This window comes from Entelurus aequoreus, linkage group LG05 (assembly GCF_033978785.1).
Source record: "Entelurus aequoreus isolate RoL-2023_Sb linkage group LG05, RoL_Eaeq_v1.1, whole genome shotgun sequence".
NCBI classification, from domain to species: domain Eukaryota; kingdom Metazoa; phylum Chordata; class Actinopteri; order Syngnathiformes; family Syngnathidae; genus Entelurus; species Entelurus aequoreus.
The window spans coordinates 24,488,311-24,512,415 of NC_084735.1; the positions used below are offsets into that span (position 1 = coordinate 24,488,311).

At 40.3% G+C, this 24,105-nt stretch overlaps 1 long non-coding RNA gene across 2 annotated transcripts in view; it reads right to left on the reverse strand.

Annotated features, from left to right (window-relative positions):
• The window catches only part of LOC133650357 (uncharacterized), a 258,130-nt gene that overhangs the window by 184,890 nt on the left and 49,135 nt on the right, over positions 1–24,105 (reverse strand). Inside the window, exon 5 of one of the 2 annotated variants that reach the window (XR_009826224.1) lies at positions 10,777–11,304. The exons of the other annotated variant lie outside the window; for it this stretch is intronic. This is a non-coding gene — a long non-coding RNA (uncharacterized LOC133650357). Of the gene's footprint in view, positions 1–10,776; positions 11,305–24,105 lie in introns of those variants that run through there. 2 annotated transcript variants of the gene reach the window in all.

Sequence of the window (24,105 nt, forward strand, 5' to 3'; positions counted from 1 at the left end):
AGTTCTTAATGTTGTTGTAATTTGCATACAAGCTTCTGCTATTAAAATGAATAATTGACAATTTGTTATCACATTCAATGTTGCTATTATATTGATCATCTGTATAATAAAAACAATTATTACTGATGTGGGAGAAAAAATTTGTATCTGGATCTATATCATTTTCCAAATCCTGGTTTTTGTGATCTTTGTTGCAGAAATTTTTTAGTTCCATATTTTCTTGTTCAACAATCTTTGATGTTGTTTCAATAATCTCTATAAGTGTAGGTGGATGCAATCCTGAATGTAGGTCCTCTTGTTTAGTCGTCCCTTGGAACATATTAGTGCCGATGCTGAATTTGGGTGTTTGTTTTCTGTCGGAGTCCATTATCATGGTTGTTGTGGAAGCTGTTTCAACTTTAAAAATTGTCCAGGTCCTTGATGTCATGGACAACAATAACTCTTGCTTCTGGACCTCCATTCAGCTTGATGTAGAATTTACAGTTGGCACTCCAAGTTCCCTGGATTTTTCCCTCCTTTCTCAAGTCACATGCTTTCTTGGCGATTCCAGCATTACGTTTTGTGAGATGCTCATTCATGTACACATTTGTTCCCTTCAGCTTCTTTCCCTGTCTCAGCAGTGCCATTTTAGATTTTCTGTTTACGAGTTTCACAAGCACGACTGGAGTGGCGTTGTTGTTTCTTCCGTTCAGTGGGATGCATGTTTCGATGGTATTAATGTCAATTTCAATTTCCTTTGATTGCAGAAAGTTGACCACTTGCTGTTCTGCTGAGACCATATCCATTTCATCAGGTTCACCTTCATTATTCACAGCTTTCGCATAGGATCTTGGTTTAATTCGGTGCCCTGTAACGATGATATCATTCATTCGTTTGTCCTGATCCATTTCATCTATGATATTCCTCAGCATGTTGTTGTCTTCTTGAAGGATCTTCATTTGTTTGCTCATTTCAGTGGCTTCATTATTTCTTCTGTTGTTCTGAGATTGCAGATTTTCTATATTTTGCTGCAGACTTTTCACATCTTGTAGGTGTTCTGCTGTTACTTTTCTCAGATATTCTTTCATTTCTTTCATTTCTTCTTTCATTTCTTCTTTCATTTCGTCAAGTTTTTGTAGTATCGCTTCTTGATTCCCATCATGTCCTGTGTCCAACCTCAAATCTTGTTCCCAGTTGTGTTCTGTATCAGCTGACCCCGAACGTTTCGGGATTTCAATCTTTCCTTTACCTTTTCGCATCGCGGCAGTCGCTGACGTCAGAGCCTCTTGTGTCTTAACGGCAGTTGCTTCTTTGGCGACTTGCGGCACTTTAACTTGTTTTTTACAACAATTTCGTATCTTGCGCCGTTCAGAGATCAATTTGAGGTGTCATCCTGTCAACTTATATCACTCTGCGACGTCTGGATCACTTTAAAACAGCTGTAAACTCGCCGTAGCTTTTGGTTGCTAGGCAACCGCTTTGAACTGCGGCAAGGTGCCTTTGGCTTGAGGCTAACGGCTCTTCCACTCGCCTTATTTCAGCGTAACAGTGCCTCTCTACTGTCCAAAATCAGATCGAAGATGCCAGGTGACTCTCCTGTGGCTGTGATCGCGAATCAGTGGTCAAAATCTTCAGATTTAACAAAAAACTCCGGTAGCAGAAGCGGAGCCTTTTTCTTTTGCGTCCTTTCTCATTGACAGGAAGTGACGATGAGATTAAAAGCAACTCCAGACTAAAAGCAACTGCAGTATCACTGTGACAGTCTACAAATATGCGAAACGTAGGAAGGAAAGACAAAGAAAAATAGTGCAAAAGGAGGTAAGGTGCACAGTCCAGTCCTGAGAGAACAAATGTTCTGAATGTGTTGTTTAAAGGCCTACTGAAACCCACTACTACCGACCAGGCAGTCTGATAGTTTATATATCAATGATGAAATCTTAACATTGCAACACATGCCAATACGGCCGGGTTAACTTATAAAGTGCAATTTTAAATTTCCCGCCATACTTCCGGTTGAAAACGTCTAGATATGATGACGTATGCGCGTGACATCAACGGTTGATACGGAAGTATTGGTACCCCATTGAATATAATACAAAAAAGCTCTGTTTTCATTTCAAAATTCCACAGTATTCTGGACATCTGTGTTGGTGAATTTTTGCAATTTGTTTAATGAACAATGGAGACTGCAAAGAAGAAAGTTGTAGGTGGGATCGGTGTATTAGCGGCTGGCTGTAGCAACACAACCAGGAGGACTTACTTGGATAGCAGACGCGCTAGCCGACGCTAGTCGCCAACCGCACGGATGATCGGGTGAAGTCCTTCGTCCTTCCGTCGATCGCTGGAACGCAGGTGAGCACGGTTGTTGATGAGCAGATGAGGGCCGGCGTAGGTGGAGCGCTAATGTTTTTATCATAGCTCTGTGAGGTCCCGTTGCTAAGTTGGCTTCAATGGCGTCGTTAGCAACAGCATTGTTAAGCTTCGCCAGGCTGGGAATTATTAACCGTGTAGTTACATGTACATGGTTTAATAGTATTGTTGATCTTCTGTCAATCCTTCCAGTCAGGGATTTATTTATTTTGTTTCTATCTGCACTATCACGTTAGCTCAGTAGCTAAAGAGCTTCGCCGATGTATTGTCGTGGAGATAAAAGTCACTGTAAATGTCCATTTCGTGTTCTCGACTCTCATTTTCAAGAGGATATAGTATCCGAGGTGGTTTAAAATACAAATCCGTGATCCACAATAGAAAAAGGAGAGAGTGTGGAATCCAATGAGCCAGCTTGTACCTAAGTTACGGTCAGAGCGAAAAAAGATATGTCTTGCACTGCATTCTAGTCCTTCACTCTAACGTACCTCATCCACGAATCTTTCATCCTCGCTCAAATTAAAGGGGTAATCATCGCTTTCTCGGTCCGAATCTCTCTTGCTGCTGGTGTAAACAATAGGAAAATGTGAGCAGTCCTTCCTCCGGTGTCGTCAGGCTACTTCCGGTAGGGGCAAGGCTTTATTTTTTTATCAGACACCAAAAGTTGCGAACTTTATCGTCGTTGTTCTATACTAAATCCTTTCAGCAAAAATATGGCAATATCGCGAAATGATCAAGTATGACACATAGAATGGATCTGCTATTCCCGTTTGAATAAAAACATTTCATTTCAGTAGGTCTTTAAATATTGTACTATATACATATATACAGAAACATTCAGACTGTGGGTGGAAAGTAAATATTGCACACAGAGAGGTGCTAGACTATAAAATCAGTGCCTATGAAAGTTCACCGTGGTTATGGCTTTAGGCTAACAAAAGCATTACAGCACTGTATTTACATGCTTTTGTTTACATGCCTGGTCTGAAATAATATATGTAGGGAGCTTGAAACCAAACTAGGCGCACAAAAATACTATTACAGAACCTGTCATGAGAGAACAGTTAGCACCACACATCATCTTGCTGTAATTTCATAACCAAAATTAAATGAGTCAATTTCATTTCCTGCGTTTTTTCTAATATCAATAACCGTCTCTTAGCAACCGGTATATAACGTGGAAATTGTGGATGCAGCTCGGGGGTTTTGAATGCGCCGTTGCGTTTGCCTGGCATTTGAAAGTAGGAGCTCAGTGGGGATGGCAACAGCGCTGTGGGAAGTGAGCGCTGCATGGTAATAAAAGTTGACTCTGGCGATAGAAAAAAAGGAGGAGGTGGAGAAAGTAGAATTTAACTCCTATGGCGTCGACTGGCGCTGTGAGCGGCGCACCACTCGTAATTATTACCGTTGTGTTGGCAAGCACTTACACGGCTGTTCTGTGTTTTATTGGTTAACCTCTTTCTGCTGTTCTCGCCTCCACTCTACAGATCAAAGCTATACTAAGTCAAACACTAAGCACCAGCACCTGTTCTGTGACTCCCATCACTCACCTAAGTTTGCTATCAAACAGTGAAATTACAATTCCCATCTTGACCTACTCAGTAGCCTAGTGGTTAGAGTGTCCACCCTGAGATCGGTAGGCTGTGAGTTCAAACCCCGGCCGAGTCATACCAAAGACTATAAAAATGGGACCCATTACATCCCTGCTTGGCACTCAGCATCAAGGGTTGGAATTGGGGGTTAAAACACCAAAAGTGATTCCCGGGCGCAGCACTGCTGCTGCCCACTGCTCCCCTCACCTCCCAGGGGGTGAACAAGGGGATGGGTCAAATGCAGAGGACAAATTTCACCACACCTAGTGTGTGTGTGACAATCATTGGTACTTTAACTTAAAACGTAATTAAGAGTTGTGGCACTAGCATTAGTGGCTATAAAACATCAAAGTATACTATGTGATACAGTGGCGCTGCTGGTCTTTCAAGTAGGCAAAGCTCATTTTCAGCTACTTTATAAACACGACTACAGTCTCCAATAACAGATAAAAGATACAAAGATGCTAAATTTGAAGAAAATGTCACTTTAAGGATTGTAACATTCTCCATATCAACTCATATCAATGGAAAAATGCTTTGATTCGCTCATTTTGCTGTCAACCAAAAATGGATTCAGCCCCCGACAGCTCATCCAATCATCATGCAGAAGGCTCAGCATTCAGGTCATCCATCCATTTTCTACCGCTTGTCCCTTTCAGGGTCACGAAGGGTGCTGGAGCCTGTCTCAGCTGCATTCGGGCGGAAGGCGGGGTACACCCTGGACAAGTCGCTATTTCATCGCAGGGCCAACACAGGTAGACAGACAACAGTCACACTCACATTCACACACTAGGGCCAATTTAGTGTTGCCAATCAACCTATCCCCAGGTGCATGTCTTTGGAGTAGGCCACACAGTCACAGTCAAAGCCAAACCCACTTTACATTCAGTTCCAGAGACACTTGGCGTCCGATGGGTGGGACAAAGCTGAGCAATTATCCATTGGCTGTCTAGTATGACTGCAGTGGAACAACCCATTCTGTGCTTCCCATTAAAGTCAATGATCAACACTGTTTAATGCACTGTACTGCTACCACAATGAATGGGAAGAAAGTCACGTCGGCTGTCGTGAAAGTAGCCGATTCTGAACAAAAACTGAACGCATTATTTTGCATATGTAGTCAATGAAATGTAAACACAAAAACACGTATTTGACCACTTATTTCATTTATTTTTGACATGTTAAGGGAAGCTAACTTAACTATTTATGAAGAGAACTGTATTTAGAATGGTTTGATGTATAAATTGTGTACAAATTCAGAACAGGAATTGGACATACGTGTTAATAATTGCTATGAAGTAAAAAAAAAAAAAAAGGGGGTAAAGTTAAAGGCCTACTGAAATGATTTTTTTTTATTTAAACGGGAATAGCAGATCCATTCTATGTGTCATACTTGATCATTTCGCGATATTGCCATATTTTTGCTGAAAGGATTTAGTAGAGAAAATCGACAATAAAGTTCGCAACTTTTGCTCGCTGATAAAAAAAAGCCTTGCCTGTACCGGAAGTAGAGTGACGTCACAGGAGCTAGTATTCCTCACAATTCCCCATTGTTTACAATGGAGCGAGAGAGATTCGGACCGAGAAAGTGACGATTACCCCATTAATTTGAGCGAGGATGAAAGATTCGTAGATGAGGAACGTTACAGTGAAGGACTTGAGAGGCAGTGATGGACGTATCTTTTTTCGCTCTGACCGTAACTTAGGTACAAGCTGGCTCATTGGATTCCACACTCTCTCCTTTTTCTATTGTAGATCACAGATTTGTATTTTAAACCACCTCAGATACTATATCCTCTTGAAAATGAGAGTCGAGCACGCGAAATGGACATTTAAAGTGACTTTTATCTCCAAGACAATACATCGGTGACACACTTAGCTACTGAGCTAACGTGCTAGCTTCGTTCTCAAATGAAGACAGAAACAAAATAAATAAACCCCTGACTGGAAGGATAGACAGAAGAGCAAAAATACTATTAAACCATGTACATGTAACTACACGGTTAAAAATTCTCAGCCTGGTAAGGCTTAACAATGCTGTTGCTAACGACACCAAAACTAATTTAGCAACTTAGCAACCGGAACTCACAGAACTATGTACTCTCTCCTTTTTCTATTGTGTATCACGGATTTGTATTTCAAACCACCTCGGATATCCTCTTGAAAATGAGAGTCGAGCACGCGAAATGGACATTTAAAGTGTATTTTATCTCCAAGACAATACATCGGTGACACACTTAGCTACTGAGCTAACGTGCTAGCATTGTTCTCAAATGAAGATAGAAACAAAATAAATAAACCCCTGACTGGAAGGATAGACAGAAGAGCAAAAATACTATTAAACCATGTACATGTAACTACACGGTTAAAAATTCTCAGCCTGGTAAGGCTTAACAATGCTGTTGCTAACTACACTAAGGCTAATTTAGCAACTTAGCAACCGGAACTCACAGAACTATGTACCCTCTCCTTTTTCTATTGTGTATCACGGATTTGTATTTCAAACCACCTCGGATACTATATCCTCTTGAAAATGAGAGTCGAGCACGCGAAATGGACATTTAAAGTGTCTTTTATCTCCAAGACAATACATCGGTGACACACTTAGCTACTGAGCTAACGTGCTAGCATCGTTCTCAAATGAAGATAGAAACAAAATAAATAAACCCCTGACTGGAAGGATAGACAGAAGAGCAAAAATACTATTAAACCATGTACATGTAACTACACGGTTAAAAATTCTCAGCCTGGTAAGGCTTAACAATGCTGTTGCTAACGACACTAAGGCTAATTTAGCAACTTAGCAACCGGAACTCACAGAACTATGTACTCTCTCCTTTTTCTATTGTGTATCACGGATTTGTATTTTAAACCACCTCGGATACTATATCCTCTTGAAAATGAGAGTAGAGCACGCGAAATGGACATTTAAAGTGTCTTTTATCTCCAAGACAATACATCGGTGACACACTTAGCTACTGAGCTAACGTGCTAGCATCGTTCTCAAATGAAGATAGAAACAAAATAAATAAACCCCTGACTGGAAGGATAGACAGAAGAGCAAAAATACTATTAAACCATGTACATGTAACTACACGGTTAAAAATTCTCAGCCTGGTAAGGCTTAACAATGCTGTTGCTAACGACGCTAAGGCTAATTTAGCAACTTAGCAGCCGGAACTCACAGAACTATGATAAAACATTAGCGCTCCACCTACGCCAGCCAGCCCTCATCTTCCCATCAACAGCCGTGCTCACCTACGTTCCAGCGATCAACGGCGCGACGAAGGACTTCATCCGTGGGTTTGGCGGCAAGCATCAGCTAGGCGTCTTCTATCAGGGTAAGTAGTCCTTGTTGTGTTGCTGTAAGTATTGTACTTAGCCGCTAAGACACCGATCGATCCCACCTACAACGTTCTTCTTTGCAGCCTCCATTGTTCATTAAACAAATTGCAAAAGATTCACCAACACAGATGTCCAGAATACTGTGGAATTTTGTCGAAGAAAACAGAGCTTTGTGTATTGTGTCCAATAGGGCCCAAACACTTCCGTGCATTTTATGACGTCACGCGCATAAGTCATATCCAAAGGAGATTTTCAACCGGAAGTGTGGCGGGAATTTTAAAATTGCACTTTATAAGTTAACCGGGCCGTATTGGCATGTGTTTCAATGTTAAGATTTCATCATTGATATATAAACTATCAGACTGCGTGGTCGGTAGTAGTGGCTTTCAGTAGGCCTTTAAATAAGCTTTGCTTTGTCCTACTCTTTTTTTGGACATGTTGTAAAGATAAAAGAAAATATGCAAAATATGTGATGTATCATACTGAAACTGTATACAGTCGTGGTCAAAAGTTTACATACACTTGTAAAAGAACATAATGTCATGGCTGTCTTTAGTTTCCAATAATTTCTACAACTCTTATTTTTTTGTGATAGAGTGATTGGAGCACATACTTGTTGGTCACAAAAAACATTCATGAAGTTTGGTTCTTTTATGAATTTATTATGGGTCTACTGAAAATGTGAGCAAATCTGCTGGGTCAAAAGTATACATACAGCAATGTCAATATTTGGTTACATGTCCCTTGGCAAGTTTCACTGCAATAAGGCGCTTTTGGTAGCCATCCACAAGCTTCTGGCAAGCTTCTGCTTGAATTTTTGACCACTCCTCTTGACAAAATTGGTGCAGTTCAGCTAAATTTATTGGTTTTCTGACATGGACTTGTTTCTTCAGCATTGTCCACACGTTTAAGTCAGGACTTTGGGAAGGCCATTCTAAAACCTTAATTCTAGCCTGATTTAGCCATTCCTCTACCACTTTTGACATGTGTTTGGGGTCATCGTCCTGTTGGAACACCCAACTGCGGCCAAGACCCAGCCTCCGGGCTGATGATTTTAGGTTGTCCTGAAGAAATTGGAGGTAATCCTCCTTTTTCATTGTCCCATTTACTCTCTGTAAAGCACCAGTTCCATTGGCAGCAAAACAGGCCACCACCATGCTTGACGGTAGGTATGGTGTTTGTGGGATTAAAGAACTCAATGTGGTAATCTATAATTCCCTGTGTCATCCTGTCTGTCTTTGCACCTGTTGACTCTCTCTCTCGTCCACAGTTAGGGTGTGCAGCTGGCGCGAGGCAGCGCACACCTGAGGACAATTAGGTCACACCCTATTTAGCCTGGCTGCTCACAGCACATGAGCGCCGGAACAATGCATTCTGCTTCCTCAATCGCTGATGTCATTGATCTTGCCAGTGAACTTCCTAGTTTGACTTGTGTCCTTCTTCTCAGGTTTGCCTGTAGTCTTCCTAGCCTTTCTAGCGTCTTTATTTGGTACTTTGTTTTTCTTTTGCACTTTTGTTCGTGAAGTATTTTTCCTAGCTTTGTCTAGCGCTTTTGGTTTACTGTATTTTCTTTAACCTTAGTAGTTTTTTGCACGGTGTGTTTTTGTATTGTCCACCATCGCTTTTGTGTTGCTATTTCGTTCTTTCCTCCTAAATAAAAGGAAGAACTAGTGTCACATGCAATACGTCTCTGCATCCTTGGGGTCCACTTCACCTGTACGTCACACTCACCTTTTCTCCTCCAAACATATTGCTGAGTATTGTGGCCAAACAGCTCAATGTTTGTTTCATCTGACCACAGAACTTTCCTCCAGAAGGTCTTATCTTTGTCCATGTGATGTCAGGATGTTCGGAGATACGAGCTGTGTCTCGGCTTTTTGTTATGCTATAAGTTGCGGGCATAATTTTGATCACAAGCACTTATACTAATACACAAATACTACTTGAATTGTTGCCGATTCAAGTAGTATTTGTCCACAGCCCACAGCCAGAGATCGACACAATCCTGCCCTCCAACCACGAGAACTGAGGAAGTTAGTGCAAAGAAGGAGAACTGGATGACCAAATTAGAGAAACGGACCACCATAAATATGTCGTAACGGTTGCTCTACTCAGCAAGTCAGCCCACATAACAGACATTTATCCACAGAGGAGAGTGTGTTTGGAGGGGAGCTACCGAGGCTGTGTTTGACGCGTTTCAGTTTGTTATGTTGACATTGCCCTTGGTGCACAGACGGACGGGCAAAGCTTGCTGTCGGTTTTGACCTCTCCGGTCCGTCACTCAAACGTCCGTCTGCAACATAAAGAGTTCTTATTTTTTCATGACGGGAAAGCATCCCGTACAGTGGGAGACGCTTACTGTAAAGTCAACCTTTCAAGGCAAATATTGAACAACTATATGACAATATTTTATAAAACTACTGTAGTTGTTTGTACTACATGCTTTTGTCATGTTTTTCAAACAATATTCCTTATCTAAAAGTTCACCATTTGTGGTGTTTTGGGAGGGTCAAGCTCGTATTAAATAGATTTAAATTAATTTCGGGCGGATTTGAGACACAAATGTTTTGAGTTATATGAGCTTAGTCGTGTAACGTGGAATGTTCTTGTAAGTTGAGGTACCTTTTGTATTTTGAAACATTTAAAGTCAATTTGATTGTAGCAATATAACATCCATTCAAAACAAAATGTATGAAGGGCAGGTCGAAGAACAAGCTCGCACATTTAAAAGAAAACCCAACTGAGTTCCACATGAGCAAACGCGCTGAGTAAGCCATTTTGAGAACCTTCACAGGTATAGAGTTTAATATTTTGGTACACTTTGCCGAAATCAATACAAATCTTTCTAATTTCACATTCGACAGGTTGCCGCTCAAAAACAAATGATCTCACCTTATAGCCTGAGGATTAATTGTCGGGTTCATCTGCCCTCGCAGTCTCTTCCCACTGATTAGTTTCATTTACTCCACCTACCTCGTGTGATAGGACGGCATGATGAATGATTTTAATAAATACCTATTCATAAGGCGACCCCCGACATACCTTTAAAAAGGTCACGTTCAACAAGAGACGCTCGAGGAATGCCAATGACACTTTCAGACTCCCAATGAGAAGAGTGAAGACGAAGACCTGCAGTAAATACAGTGTCTGACAAAAAAAAGTAAGGCCTTTGTATTATAAGGAAGAGTACTAGAAAAAGTCAACTTGGATATACTTAAGAGTAGTCAGTGTAAAGCTTGTGTAGCAGTATACAGTGCATCCGGAAAGTATTCACAGCGCTTTACTTTTTCTACATTTAGTTATGTTATGTTATTCCATCTATTTTGGTCCTCAAGATTCTACACACAATACTCCATAATAACAATGTAAAAAGTTTATTTTTTTATTTTGCAAACTTATTAAAAGTAAAAAATACAAAAAAACATGTACATAAGTATTCAGAGCCTTTGCTCAATACTTTGTTGATGCACCTTTGGCAGCAATTACAGCCTCAAACCTTTTTGAATGCGATGCCACAAGCTTGGCACACCTATCTTTGGGCAGTTTCGCCCATTCCTCTGTGCGGCACCTCTGAAAATCCATCTAGTTGCATGGGAAACCTTGGTTTTCATCCAGGATGTCTCTGTACATTGCTGCATTCATCTTGGTCTAGTCAGGGAGGTGACCAAGAACCCGATGGTCACTCTGTCAGAGCTGATACATTCCTCTATGGAGAGAGGAGAACATTCCAGAAGAACAACCATCTCTGCAGCAATCCACCAGTCAGGCCTGTATGGCAGAGTTGCCAGTTGGAAGCCATTTCTTCGTAGAAAGTTTTCCAAAATCCGCCTGAAAGACTCTCAGACCATGAGAAACAAACTTATCTGGAGTGATGAGAGTATGATTGAAGTCTTTGGTGTGAATTCCAGGCGTCATGTTTGGAGGAAACCAGGCACCACTCATCACCAGGCCAATGCCATCCCCACAGTGAAGCAAGGTGGTGGCAGCATCATGCTGTGGGGATGTTTTTCAGCGGCAGGAACTGGGAGATTTGTCAGGATAGAGGGAAAGATGAATGAAGCCATGTACAGAGACATCGTGGTTAAAAACCAACGCTTATTATCCAACCTAATGGTGTTTGAGAGGTGCTGCAAAGACGAATGGGCGAAACTGCCCAAAAATAGGTTTGCCAAGCTTGTGACATTGTATTCAGAAAGACTTGAGGCTTTAATTGTTGCCAAAGGTGCATCAAATAAAGTATTGAAGAAATGCTGTGAATACCTTTGTATATGTGATTGTATTTTTTTGAATTGTTCATACATTTGAATTTATTAAAAAAAAAAAAAAAAATTCGCATTGTCATTATGAGATAGATAGTACTTTATTGATTCCTTCAGGAGAGTTCCCTGAGGAAAATCAAAATTTCAGCAGCAGTGTACATAATTGAGGTCGAATTTAAAAAGTCAAAAGTAAATAACGGGGGTATAAGTAGAAATAAAATAGAAAATATTCCAATAAGAATAAAAATATAACAGTAAAAATAAGAATATAACAAGAGAAACTAGGCAGTAGTGACCATGTTATGAAAATGTATTGCACTGTTAATTGCAATGTTTTTTGTTTCAGTTTATTTCAGTATTGTTATTTTTTTGCATCCCCCCCCCCCAGAGAGGTATTGTTTGTAGGACAAAAATGAATGTATTCCATTTTGGAATAAGTCTGTAACAGCAAAATGGGGTTAAAGTTAAGCGCTATGAATACTTTCTGGAAGCACTGCAGTTTTACTAGCCACTTGAAATGTCAAAACAAACCTACATTGCTGTTTTTCGTTGAAAGAAGTCTCTTCATGATTTTTTTCTACATTTAAAACCCTTCCTTGTTGTCTACATAACATGTAATGATGGTTCTTTGCTCAAAATGTTGCGTAGATTATGTGTTACAGACCATCTTCAAGCCGCTTTTTGACTTTCTATTCACAACGCACCGTTTTGTAGGTAGTCTTATTTATGTGCCTCCACTTAAACTTTGTCTTCTCCCTGTCAGCCATGTTGTAGTTTCAACCACTTCTATAACCAGTCTACCGACAGATATAAGTTAGAAGTAAACGCTACATTGTATTAGAAATGGCAACAGCGGAGGATGCATGTGCATGTATGAGCCAGTCTGCCCCACAACAAGAGGAGAGAGGAAAAAGAAGGAGCTTGTTGACTACAGTGTGGACTACAATGGCGGTTTGGCGCAAAGCTCTTCGAGTAAATCTCTACCATATATGGCAGGGGTGTCCAAAGTGCGGCCCGGAGCTCGGTTTTTATTGGCCCGCGACACATTCTATAGACAAACTAAACAGGTCCCAAATTAGAACAAAAAACTATGAAAAATTAAACGGGACCAAATCCCCCCAAAAATGGGACCTGAAAACCAAAATTGCCGACAACATGAGCGTCTTACTGTATAAGGTCTTTGAGGATTTCCGTGATGAAAAAGTGTTGTGGAGGGGGGCGTGGCCTGCGGGCCTGCCGCGGAGCGGGGTGTGTAAGGGCCGGCCTCGAAGACAGCGGCAGGTGAGTAGATTGCCCAGCTGGGGCTTGTTATCTAATCACCTGTCGCCCTTATTAGCAGCAGCTGAGACGAGACATGCGGTGGGGAGTTGGAGCAGAGACATGCCGGACTGAAAAGGCCTAAATTGCTGAAAAGCAAACGAGACTTGTGTATGACAATAAAAGACTGTCTCAAACCTGTACACCGGGCTCGCGAAAGATCTATCGGACTCAGGAGAACCCACCCACCATAGAGGGACTTCCACAAGTGTACACAATTCTTGTGAGACATGAAATGTTTTTGAGTGTACTAAAGCTCTCAAAAGCATTTCAGTTGACGGTACAATAGCAATATTAGTAAATACAAGCTTACTTTCGAGTACAGTTAATATAAATACAAATAACATCATTATTAAAAGAATCCTGAATTATTTTATTGCTTTGTTATCTATAACACAAAGCTAAGATGTAGAAGTTGTTTTCAAATGTTAGCATATGTTCACCTACATTATTTTGGTTTGAGTATTGTTCATATACAAAATGTATAAAAGTGGCCCTCGCATCCTTCAAATTTTCTCTATGTGGCCCTCGCTGGAAAATGTTTGGACACCTACCGTAATTTCCGGACTATAAGCCGCACCTGACTATAAGCCGCACCAGCTAAATTTAGGGGAAAATACAGATTGCTCCATATATAAGCCGCACCCGACTATAAGCCGCAGGGTTTTGATGTGTAATTACCGTAGTATATAGGGGTTCCTGCTACCACGGAGGGGATTGTCGGGACAGAGATGACTGTTTGGGAACGCAAAGCGTCCCATTTATTAACAATAAATCTTTCAATCATTCAATCAAACTTTCACATCTTTGACATGGCGAACAGCATTCGTGCAGAGTACAAATAATACAACGATGCAAAGTAATACAAAGTGCTTGCCTGTACGTTATCAAAATAACCAGCCTACCGGTATATGAAAAGTCAGTCTTTAATCATTGTGTCATCGTCTTCCACCTGTGTACTAAAACCACCGAAATTCCTTTTTGTCGGTGTCGGAGAACAACAGGCCGTAAATAAGCCGCACCCTTGTATAAGCCGCAGGGACCAGAACGAGGGGAAAAAGTAGCGGCTTATAGTCCGGAAATTACGGTATATTGTTTTATGAATATGTCCGCAATGCCTTCACGGTACGATTTCACATTTTCGGGACTTATGCAGATCCCCAAAACACAAAAACAGGTGCCAATAGGTAAGAAATGTTGGTTTTGCATAATAGGTCTCCTTTAAGGCCATGTCCACACGAACGCGGAGAGTTTCAAAAACACATATTTGGGGTTAAAACAATCTCCATCCACACAAGTGTAGTTTCAAAACTGTTTATGTCTACACACAATCGCACACACCTGCTGTCATGCACTTTTTGTCCAATCAGAATCCTGAAAAAAGCAGTAATAGCTGACTTGGTGGCATTACACCTCCTAAAATGTTTATTTTGATGCACTAGACATACGATGACATGTACATTATCTTTAAAAGCAGCCTGCACGTACACAGAATCCTGGGAATATTATTAAAGAGCGAATGCACGCCTGTGCTGCTGAAACCCAACACTCAGAATTATAACGTGTTCAGGAACATGGTGATGTATTACATGTGCAGTGGAGGGTACATCATTTCTAAAATCAGCCACACTAACGAGCCAAGGAAACCCTTTTGCATGTTTAAGTGCCTATATAAAGCACACGTACATGCATGTGCCGCTGCAAAACTCTCATGGAATTATAAAGCATTTAATAATGGATATAGTGATATAGTACATGGTAATGAAATGTATATTGTCTTTTTCTTTTTTTTAAATAATTTATTAATCAATCCAACAAAACAACACACAACAATACCATAATAATGCGATCCAATTCCAAAACCAAACCCGACCCAGCAACATTCAGAATAGCAATAAACAGAGCAATTGAGAGGACACACAAACATGACACAGAACAATCTAAAAGTAGTAAAACAAAAATGAATAATATCAACAACAGTATCAATATTAGTAAACATTTCAACACAGCAGTGATTAAAAATCCCTCATTGACATTATCATTACAGACATTAATAAAAAAAATAAAATAAAATAAATAAAATAAAAAAAAGAACAATAGTGTCACAGTGGCTTACACTTGCATCGCATCTCATAAGCTTGACAACACACTGTGTCCAATATTTTCCACAAAGATATAATAAGTCATATTTTTGGTTCATTTAATAGTTAAAACAAATTTAAATAATGGATCCCATATTCCAATAAATGACTCATTATAATCTAAACTAAATGCATTTTTATGTACTGATATCATCTCCATAGCTTGTGTATACCAGTCAGAATGTTGGACTGTCAACATCAATCCATTTTTTTTAAAATATTATCCTTTTTGTTATTATGCATGTTGAAAGAAATGCATTTTTACTCTTTGATGACACGTTACTAAATTGATGGAGATCCCCAAGAATTGAAGAAGAAGTTTGCAGTGTCATTGGGATGTTTATATTAAGGAATGTGATTGCTTCTTTTGTTGTTTTCAACCATAAGTCTTTTATTCTCTGACATTCCCACAATAAATGAACAAGAGTTATATTGTCTTTAACATCAGTACACACTACAAGGAGGACGCTACATTATGTGTTTTTTTTTAGTTGCTTGGTCGCTTTTTTTGCGCGAGCACGGTCGCGCCCGGCTCCATGTACAAAAATGGACAGAAGACACATAAGTTAACTTCATGATTTGTCGTTAAATAAGGACTAAAAACATAAGATAATGTTGCACCTTTCTTATGACACAGAGCAAAAAGTCTTGCTTGTCAAAGTTGTCCCATCAGGTGGAGGTTCCACAGCGATCATATTAAAACAGCTGACTGGCGGGAATGTCGCAAAGTCCTTTTTGATGTGTCTTTTTTATTAATGTTGAGTGAAAAGAGCAGCATGTTTGCATTCAAACATACATTAAGTCTTCTTATAGTGTGTTTAAAGCCAGCAAGGCAGTGTTGTTGATCTTGGAAATGACAGGGCACAACCGTGACGTCATCACAAGTTTCTGTTTGTGCCGTGTACACGCATACGCTAAGCGGAGAGTTTTGGAACTCTACACTTTGGCCAGCGTTTGCAAAAGTCTGCGTTTTTAAAGACAAAAGTATGCGTCTGCGTGTGGACAAGAGGCCTAAATGCAGAGATACACTACCGTTCAAAAGTTTGGGGTTTACCCAAACAATTTTGTGGAATAGTCTTCATTTCTAAGAAAAAGAATAGACTGTCGAGTTTCAGATGAAAGTTCTCTTTTTCTGGCCATTTTGAGCGTTTAATTGACCCCACAAATGTGATGCTCCAGAAACTCAATCTGCTCAAAGGAAGGTCCGTTTTGTAGCTTCTGTAACGAGCTAAACTGTTTTCAGATGTGTGAACATGATTGCACAAGGGTTTTCTAATCATCAATTAGCCTTCTGAGCCAATGAGCAAACACATTGTACCATTAGAACACTGGAGTGATAGTTGCTGGAAATGGGCCTCTATACACCTATGTAGATATTGCACCAAAAACCAGACATTTGCAGCTAGAATAGTCATTTACCACATTAGCAATGTATAGAGTGTATTTCTTTAAAGTTAAGACTAGTTTAAAGTTATCTTCATTGAAAAGTACAGTGATTTTCCTTCAAAAATAAGGACATTTCAATGTGACCCCAAACTTTTGAACGGTAGTGTAAGTATGCGTTTATTAGGTATCTGTGTTCGTGTGGACATGGCCTAAATCTGCAGATAATTAATACTTAGCACAAAAAAAAAACAATCTAAACATGCATGCTGCGATAGTCACACTTTTTCTGGAATAACAAAAATGAAGATCAGGTTTTTGGGCCACGGTACCAGTGACCACCCCGCCTGAAGAAGAGGCGATGCGACGCCCACAGTTATGCAAGAGTGCAAAAAAAAGTGCAGCAACTGCAGTGAGCGTCGACTTAGAGAAGGGAAAGTGCCAACAAAACAAAAAGGAGAGACCGAGAGAGAGAGAGAGAGAGAGAGAGGGAGAGAGAGAGAGAGAGAGAGAGAGGTAATTCAATCACGTCAGTGTCCTCATTCACAAGACAGAGAGATGGAGAGTCATGGCCTAATGAAATAAGCAAATGCTGAGTTGGAGATTTGTCCTGCATGGTCTCGCTTTCGTCTGCGGGTCACACAGGTGAGACATGGAGAGAGGCGGGGCCAGGAGGAGAAGGGGAGGCGCTTATTTGGGAGAAAAGTTAGCTTAATATGAAAAACAAGTGCGCAGACAGATCTGTTTTACTTAAGTGCAAAAAGCAACATTCAAGAAATGTATACTTGGATGTTCTTTTTGGATGAATGGACAACAATCTGCACCCAAAATCTGCTAGAATGTCTGCAAAAGGTTAAACACCATACTAGGCCCTTTTCCACCGCAAGAACCCTATTCAGGAACTTTGCCATTTACCCAGGTAAATAAAGTACCCACTGTGTTTCCACTGAAAAACTACCCAGGTAGATTTAGTTCTTCAGGAACTATATTTACTTCCTAGTAACGAGGTGGGCCTTTCGGGGGCAGGCTGTGCTTTTGGCCACTGATTAGTTGAACACAGTTGAGGGCGTTCCTAAAACTTTGAATCCAAAGTTTCATCCGCCATTACAGTAACCTGTTTATTTAAACTAGTGTGCAGTTTAATGCTGTCAATTATTCTTTACACACTTAATTTTAATACGCAAAGCTAAGAGAAGTGGACAAACTCTTTTAGACATATTTACAGAGGTATAAAAAGTATTCAGCCGTACATCAAAACGGCGAGGTGAGCTGCTAACTGGGACTGCGACCTTGTAAATAGAAGAAAAATATGAAATAAAGAGTAGAACAAAGGTAAACTACATCAAATATTCACTATTTACTTTGTAACATGCTGTAAAAGTAGTCATTGACAGGCAATTAGTGTAGTTATTCGTCTCAACCCGAGTGAACCGAATGCTAATGCTAACAGGCTAACGCTAAATCTAATGGATTTATGTCAGGGCTATTCAACTACATAATGAAGAGGGCCGTAGTTTCAAGAGTCCAAGGGCTCGGGGGCCGGACCCGAAATGTGGATGTTTTGTCAGAAAGTGCCTCCGCAGGTCATATTTCTTAGAGACTGTGTTTACTTAATTACAAAGTGAACACATCGGCTTTCACACATTATTCACATTATTCTGCCCTCGCTACTCGATTCCAGCGTGTGCATCTCGTTAACAGTATGAAGAAACACAAGCTCCAGAAGTTTTGTTGGGGATTGATGTTCCTTATTTTTAATTATTTTTCTTCCTCAGTTTTATCTCTTTACACTTCTTCCTTCATTTAGGTTTGTAAGACTGAAAATATAAACAAAGTAAACATTACAAAGTAAAGTGCCTAATGTGTATTTTACATAAATAATGTCCATTGTGTCTTTTACATGAATAAAATAAGTTTAGTGTTAATACTTTCACACAACTACATATGTATACGCATATAGAAATTAAACAACATCTGCAGTACATCAAACATTGCACAAAAGGAATGTGACTCTTCACAATTAAACCTAAGGTGTAGCCTTAACGCTCTCGACCGGTCAAATTTAGCGCGACATGTATTAAACAACCTTTAATTGCCAGTTACTCTCAAACCAGTGGCGGGCCGTGCGTTACCCAACTAGGCCTTCAGTGATGTCCGACTTCAAAATACCATAATTTTATGTCCCCACATGACCATTGCTGGAGAAATACTATACAGGAACACATTTACACCTTACTGGGCATTGAATCACCACCAACAGTGTACAAAACGGGTTATTTTCTGGCGCATTTAAAAATCAATAAACCCGCATCTGCAATTAAAACATATTTAATGTGGTACTGTCTAAATTAAAATTGCAAAAAACATATTAAACGTGAAAAAATAAAGAAATAAAATATTCAAACTCACAATTTGTAGCACCCATTCGACGCCGTATAGCCACTCATAGTCGGTTGATTTGGGTGGAAATGGTGGCCATTTCCCCATTTCATCGCAGACCTCGTCTCACAAGATGTAGTTTCTCTTAAGTATCCTTCTTGAAAATGGCCTTGCAAATATATATCTGCCACCTAATCAACATGCTGCTCTTCTTTTATGTGAGTACCGGTGAGTTTTCTATGGCTTTCTATGGCTCGTATGGCTCCTGTGCCACTTCCTGTTTTCGCAACTTGTGATTGGATACTCACTTGGGGCTCCCAAGTGAGTATCCAATCACAGCGTGAGGCCAGCTAGAAGGCCTTACTGACAAAAACTCATGATCTGATTGGCTATTGCAACTGTCTATCAACTGTATGTGTCCATTCACTGACAGTGCATAGACGCCTGCATTGTTGATTCTGAAGGCCCCCGGGCAGATTTCGTACAGCATGGCAACATAAGCTAGCTGAATTCTGATTGGATACTAACTGTAACCTAAAAACAACAGCACTGGAAAGAGCTTAATATGACATGAAGAGAATATGAATACTTTTAGACATGTAGGGAAAGTAAATTGAAAATGACTTATCTTTAATTATGATCATGATTTCTGGTTATGTTAGGCCAGCAGATACGGCACACCACTGTCTCAGACAAATAACAGCATGACCACAAATAGAAAATACATCACAAAGTCAGCAATTTCTATACAAAACAAACTAAATATATTTATGCACAATATCTACTTACAAATGTTTGACCAAGTTTCGTGATGAGGCTTACACGTGTGGATGCCTACCATTGTTGCTGTGTCCGTCGCTTAAAATGTCCGACAGGAAACAGTGACTAGAGCACTTGCTCGGGAGAGAACATTCATATTTTGTAATCCAGTCGTTTTTAAAAGCCTGATTTTCACAATTTATTCAGATTTTTGCCATGTTGAATGACTAGTCTTCTTCTACTTTCTTCTACTAATGCTCCCTGTGGGGTGGCGGAAATACTGCATACATGAACAACCCTAGTTTTAATGGTTTTATCAAGCCTATTTGGGTGTTGTTCAGGGGGAGGCCAAATTAAAAGCTTTGGTGGACTGGATGTGGCCCACGGTCCGCCAGTTGAATAGACCTGGTTTGTGTTGTCGTCATGGGATAAACACTGACATATTTTCTTTATATATTGTTATTTACAGCTGAAATGACCCTCACAAATTCATAATTTACTGAGAGGCAACTTTCTGACTGTTGGACACTGTGGACAAAAGCCTACATTTTTATGTAAAATCAGTTACTCTTTGTTTTAAAATCATATTGTTTGTATTTAATTTACTTGAGTAAAAATAAATACGACCTAATATTGTCTGTTATTTTAAAGAGTATCAGTGTAGAAATATACTGTACCTCTTTACCATGAATTGATTAACGTGGACCCCGACTTAAACAAGTTGAAAAACGTATTCGGGTGTTACCATTTAGTGGTCAATTGTACGGAATATGTACTGTGTACTGTGTGATCTACTAATAAAAGTTTCAATCAATCAATCAAAACCACTCCTTCAAACCTCATCAGCCGGATTTGCATAAACTAACGAGAACTGTGAAATGCTTTGGAAACACAAACCACACATTTGTACAAGAACTAAAAGTTCCTGAACTTTTGGTGGAAAAAGGCCTCGAGTTTGCCATTCTGGCTTCCTGTAGCTCAATTGGCGTGTTGGGTGTCTTCTCTCTATATCCAGCAGTGCAATAAACTATCTTACAAGAAAGTCGATCACTAGCAATGACGCCTAACCCTCCACTCCACTTCACGCAGTGCGCCCAAATTGAAATTGCACCGCTGCATCTCAAGCCTGCGTTTGATTTCCTCCTCTTCTCTCTTTTGTCAATAGGCCTGCGTCATTGGCAGACATCTATAAATCATTCCTTTTGATCGCGCACATATTTGTAGATGTTGTATTCCGGGCAGCTTCCAGCATCTATGTGCTCTTTTCAACAACAAAAAAAGAGCAAAGCACAGAAAATGACTGTGATGATGGTAATGGAATAACGGGTAGCACAAAGGGCAAAACAAGATGGATTCATGGTGCAGCGAAACAGTCACATGGCCCACGTTAACATAATATGACTGAGAGCACATTACATTGTTATTAGAGAGGATGACCATCTTTGAAGGAAGCGCAATTAAAATCTGGCTCTAGCAAATTCTCTTTTTAATTTGTCTACTGGGGCAGTGCAGTAACACAGGCCAGCTTGCCAGCTTGGCCGTCTCTACGGCAAGCACGACCAAGACTCCATCTAGAGAGACTATGAGTCATCCCCCAACCTTTGAGTTACAAAAAAAAACCACTCTCTCGAGTGCCATGAAGTGTGACAAAGTATGGCCGATGTCTGGCTCAGATGGCGGACCTCTGTGATCGGAGTTCTGACTGGGTTTTAGCTTTTTTTTTTTGCGCTACCAGGAAAATGTGACCTTTTCTGTGTTGAGTTTGTGTTTATTTGGAACATGCATGCATACAACATGATAGATCACAATTTCCAGTTTCTCTATTCAACATGTTCGAAAAGGAGTAGGAAGAAGCAGAGCTTATTTAATCCTACCCCTTTTCCTTTACATAGCAGTTGCTAAAACTTGTGTTCACTTCCTGTTCTCAATTTATTCACTATATACTCCATAAGTAATAACAATAAAAATAAATAAATAATAATTGGTGAAGTAAGTTATATTTCATATGGTGTGATGAGTAAGATTATCTTGAAAATGAATGGATGAATGAAATAAATTCAGAATGTTTATCATGGTTCTTTTTCTTTGTACTTTGTAAACACTTAAGTTTGAAGAGTTTCTTGAAGTGGATCATATTAGTGCATTGTTTGATTTCTTTCCTTAATCCATTCCAAAATTTAATTCCACACACTGATATACTGAAGGTCTTAAGTGTTGTACGTGCATACAAATGTTTTAAATTACATTTTTCTCTAAGATTATATTTATACTCTTGTTGAGAAGAGTTGTTGTATATTCTTGGGTAGCAGATTATAGTTTGCTTTGTGTATAATTTTAGCTGTTTGCACATTCACTATGTCGTGGAATTTCAGTATTTTTGATTCAATGTGAAGAGGAAAAAGGTCATTTTTTACTTGCATTTGCTTTACACAGTAGAACAAAATCCTTAAGCTTTATACTGGTCATGTAACTGCCAACGGAAGAGCATTATTTTTAAAAAAAATACACCCATCTCCAAAGCTACCACATAACTGTATGAAGTTGTTTGTGTAAGCTAACTTCTACTTGTGAACCGCTGCACAATAGGGTGACTATGTGTCAAAACTCGCACCCCTCCTGTGTGCTACTATTCATATGACAAACACACCACCATCGTGGCGCTACGATTAAACTTCAAAGCTTGACGCCCATAAGTTTGCTTGACTTGAAATTTCTCACACAGCTCAATGCCAATGTAACTAACATGTTTTGCCAAATTAGCACCAACTTTGGTACACACTTTTAAGGGACAAATAAAAACATTACTGTAAAAAACAACAATGGTTGAAAAACATGGCCGTCGTCAAGCAAAACATCTTTGCAGGGACTTGGCAACTAACTACCTATAATTCAATGACCATTTGTCAAGGGATTATAGGGCGAGATGCTGGGTACACCCTATACTGGTCACCAGCCAAATGCATTATTATGCAGGTAGGGCTGGGCGGTATACCGGTATATTTCAGAAAGCGGTATATATTCGAGACAATATACCTTTTGATATGCCTTTGTTACGGTCATTTCCTCCTCTACGTAGGCTTCTCTGACGCAAAATGACGCACCTCAACAAAACTTTTCAAATGAATATGGCGTAATAGTTTTAAACTGAACAACCAGCGGCTTTCACCCCAGTGAGCGAGTAAAAGCTCCATTTATCCTCACGCACAAGCGTGAGGATATAAACCTAACGTTAATGAACACAATGCCCTGATGTGGGATCTGTGGCTTGTGCAACCCTTTGACACTCTCGTGATTTAGGGCTATATAAGTAAACTTTGATTGATTGATTGAGAATGAACAACACGTTACAACACAAATAATATGAGTACTCTAGTTATCTAGCCATAAAACAATTAGGCAACCTTAAGCACTTTCCACGTTTTTTAGGATATATAACGTATACCGCCATTCGGACTAAAAATGCCATGGTATCAGTTTTGCTCCATATGGCCCTATATGCAGGTAATGGTATGTAAATGCAACGTTATTGTTTTTTGTCAGAGTAGAATCCCCATTAGTTGCTTTGTTAGCCGCCTCGTGCTAGCAATTTTTAACTATCAAGAACTCACAGAAAAGGGGAAAGTGTTCTTCTCTCACATAGGGATTGTAGATGGACAAAATTCTGCCAAAACATTCAGTTGTCCTTTAAATCTGTTCTCTTGATAACATATGGGAGTGGTTCGTGGTCTTCTTATACCGCTTATCCGAGGTCAGGTCGCGGGGGCAGCAGCCTAAGCAGGAGATGTCCTGGGTCTTCCCCGTGGCCTCCTACCGGTCGGACGTGCCCTAAACACCTCCCTAGGGAGGCGTTCAGGTGGCATCTTGACCAGATGCCCAAACCACCTCATCTGGCTCCTCTCGATGTGGAGGAGCAGCGGCTTTACTTTGAGCTCCCCCCCGGATGGCAGAGCTTCTCACCCTTTCTCTAAGGGAGAGCCCCACCACCCAGCGGAGGAAACTCATTTCGGCCGCTTGTACCCGTGATCTTGTCCTTTCGGTCATAACCCAAAGCTCATGACCATAGGTGAGGATGGGAACGTAGATCGACCGGTAAATCGAGAGCTTTGCCTTCCGGCTCAGCTCCTTCTTCACCACAACGGATCGATACAGCGTCCGCATTACTGAAGACGCCGCACCGATCCGCCTGTCGATCTCACAATCCACTCTTCCCTCACTCGTGAACAAGACTCTGAGGTACTTGAACTCCTCCACTTGTGGGCAGGGTCTCCTCCCCAACCCGGAGATGGCACTCCACCCTTTTCCGGGCAAGAACCATGGACTCGGACTTGGAGGTGCTGATTCTTATACTTGTTTTGTAAACGTAATTTTGAGCTGATGACTTACTACAGCTGATTATTTTTTGTAAAATGTGTTTGTGTAGCCCATGTGGTTCAATCCCTGCCTTTTCTTTTCTGCCCGGGACTCAAACCTGAGTTGCCAGCATGAGAGACGTGCTTGCTAAATACCGAGCTAAAAGCACGAGCTATCAACCCGATAGCTAGCACTGCTCTTGAGGTCGTCATGGGCTCCGTTTACAATGGACAC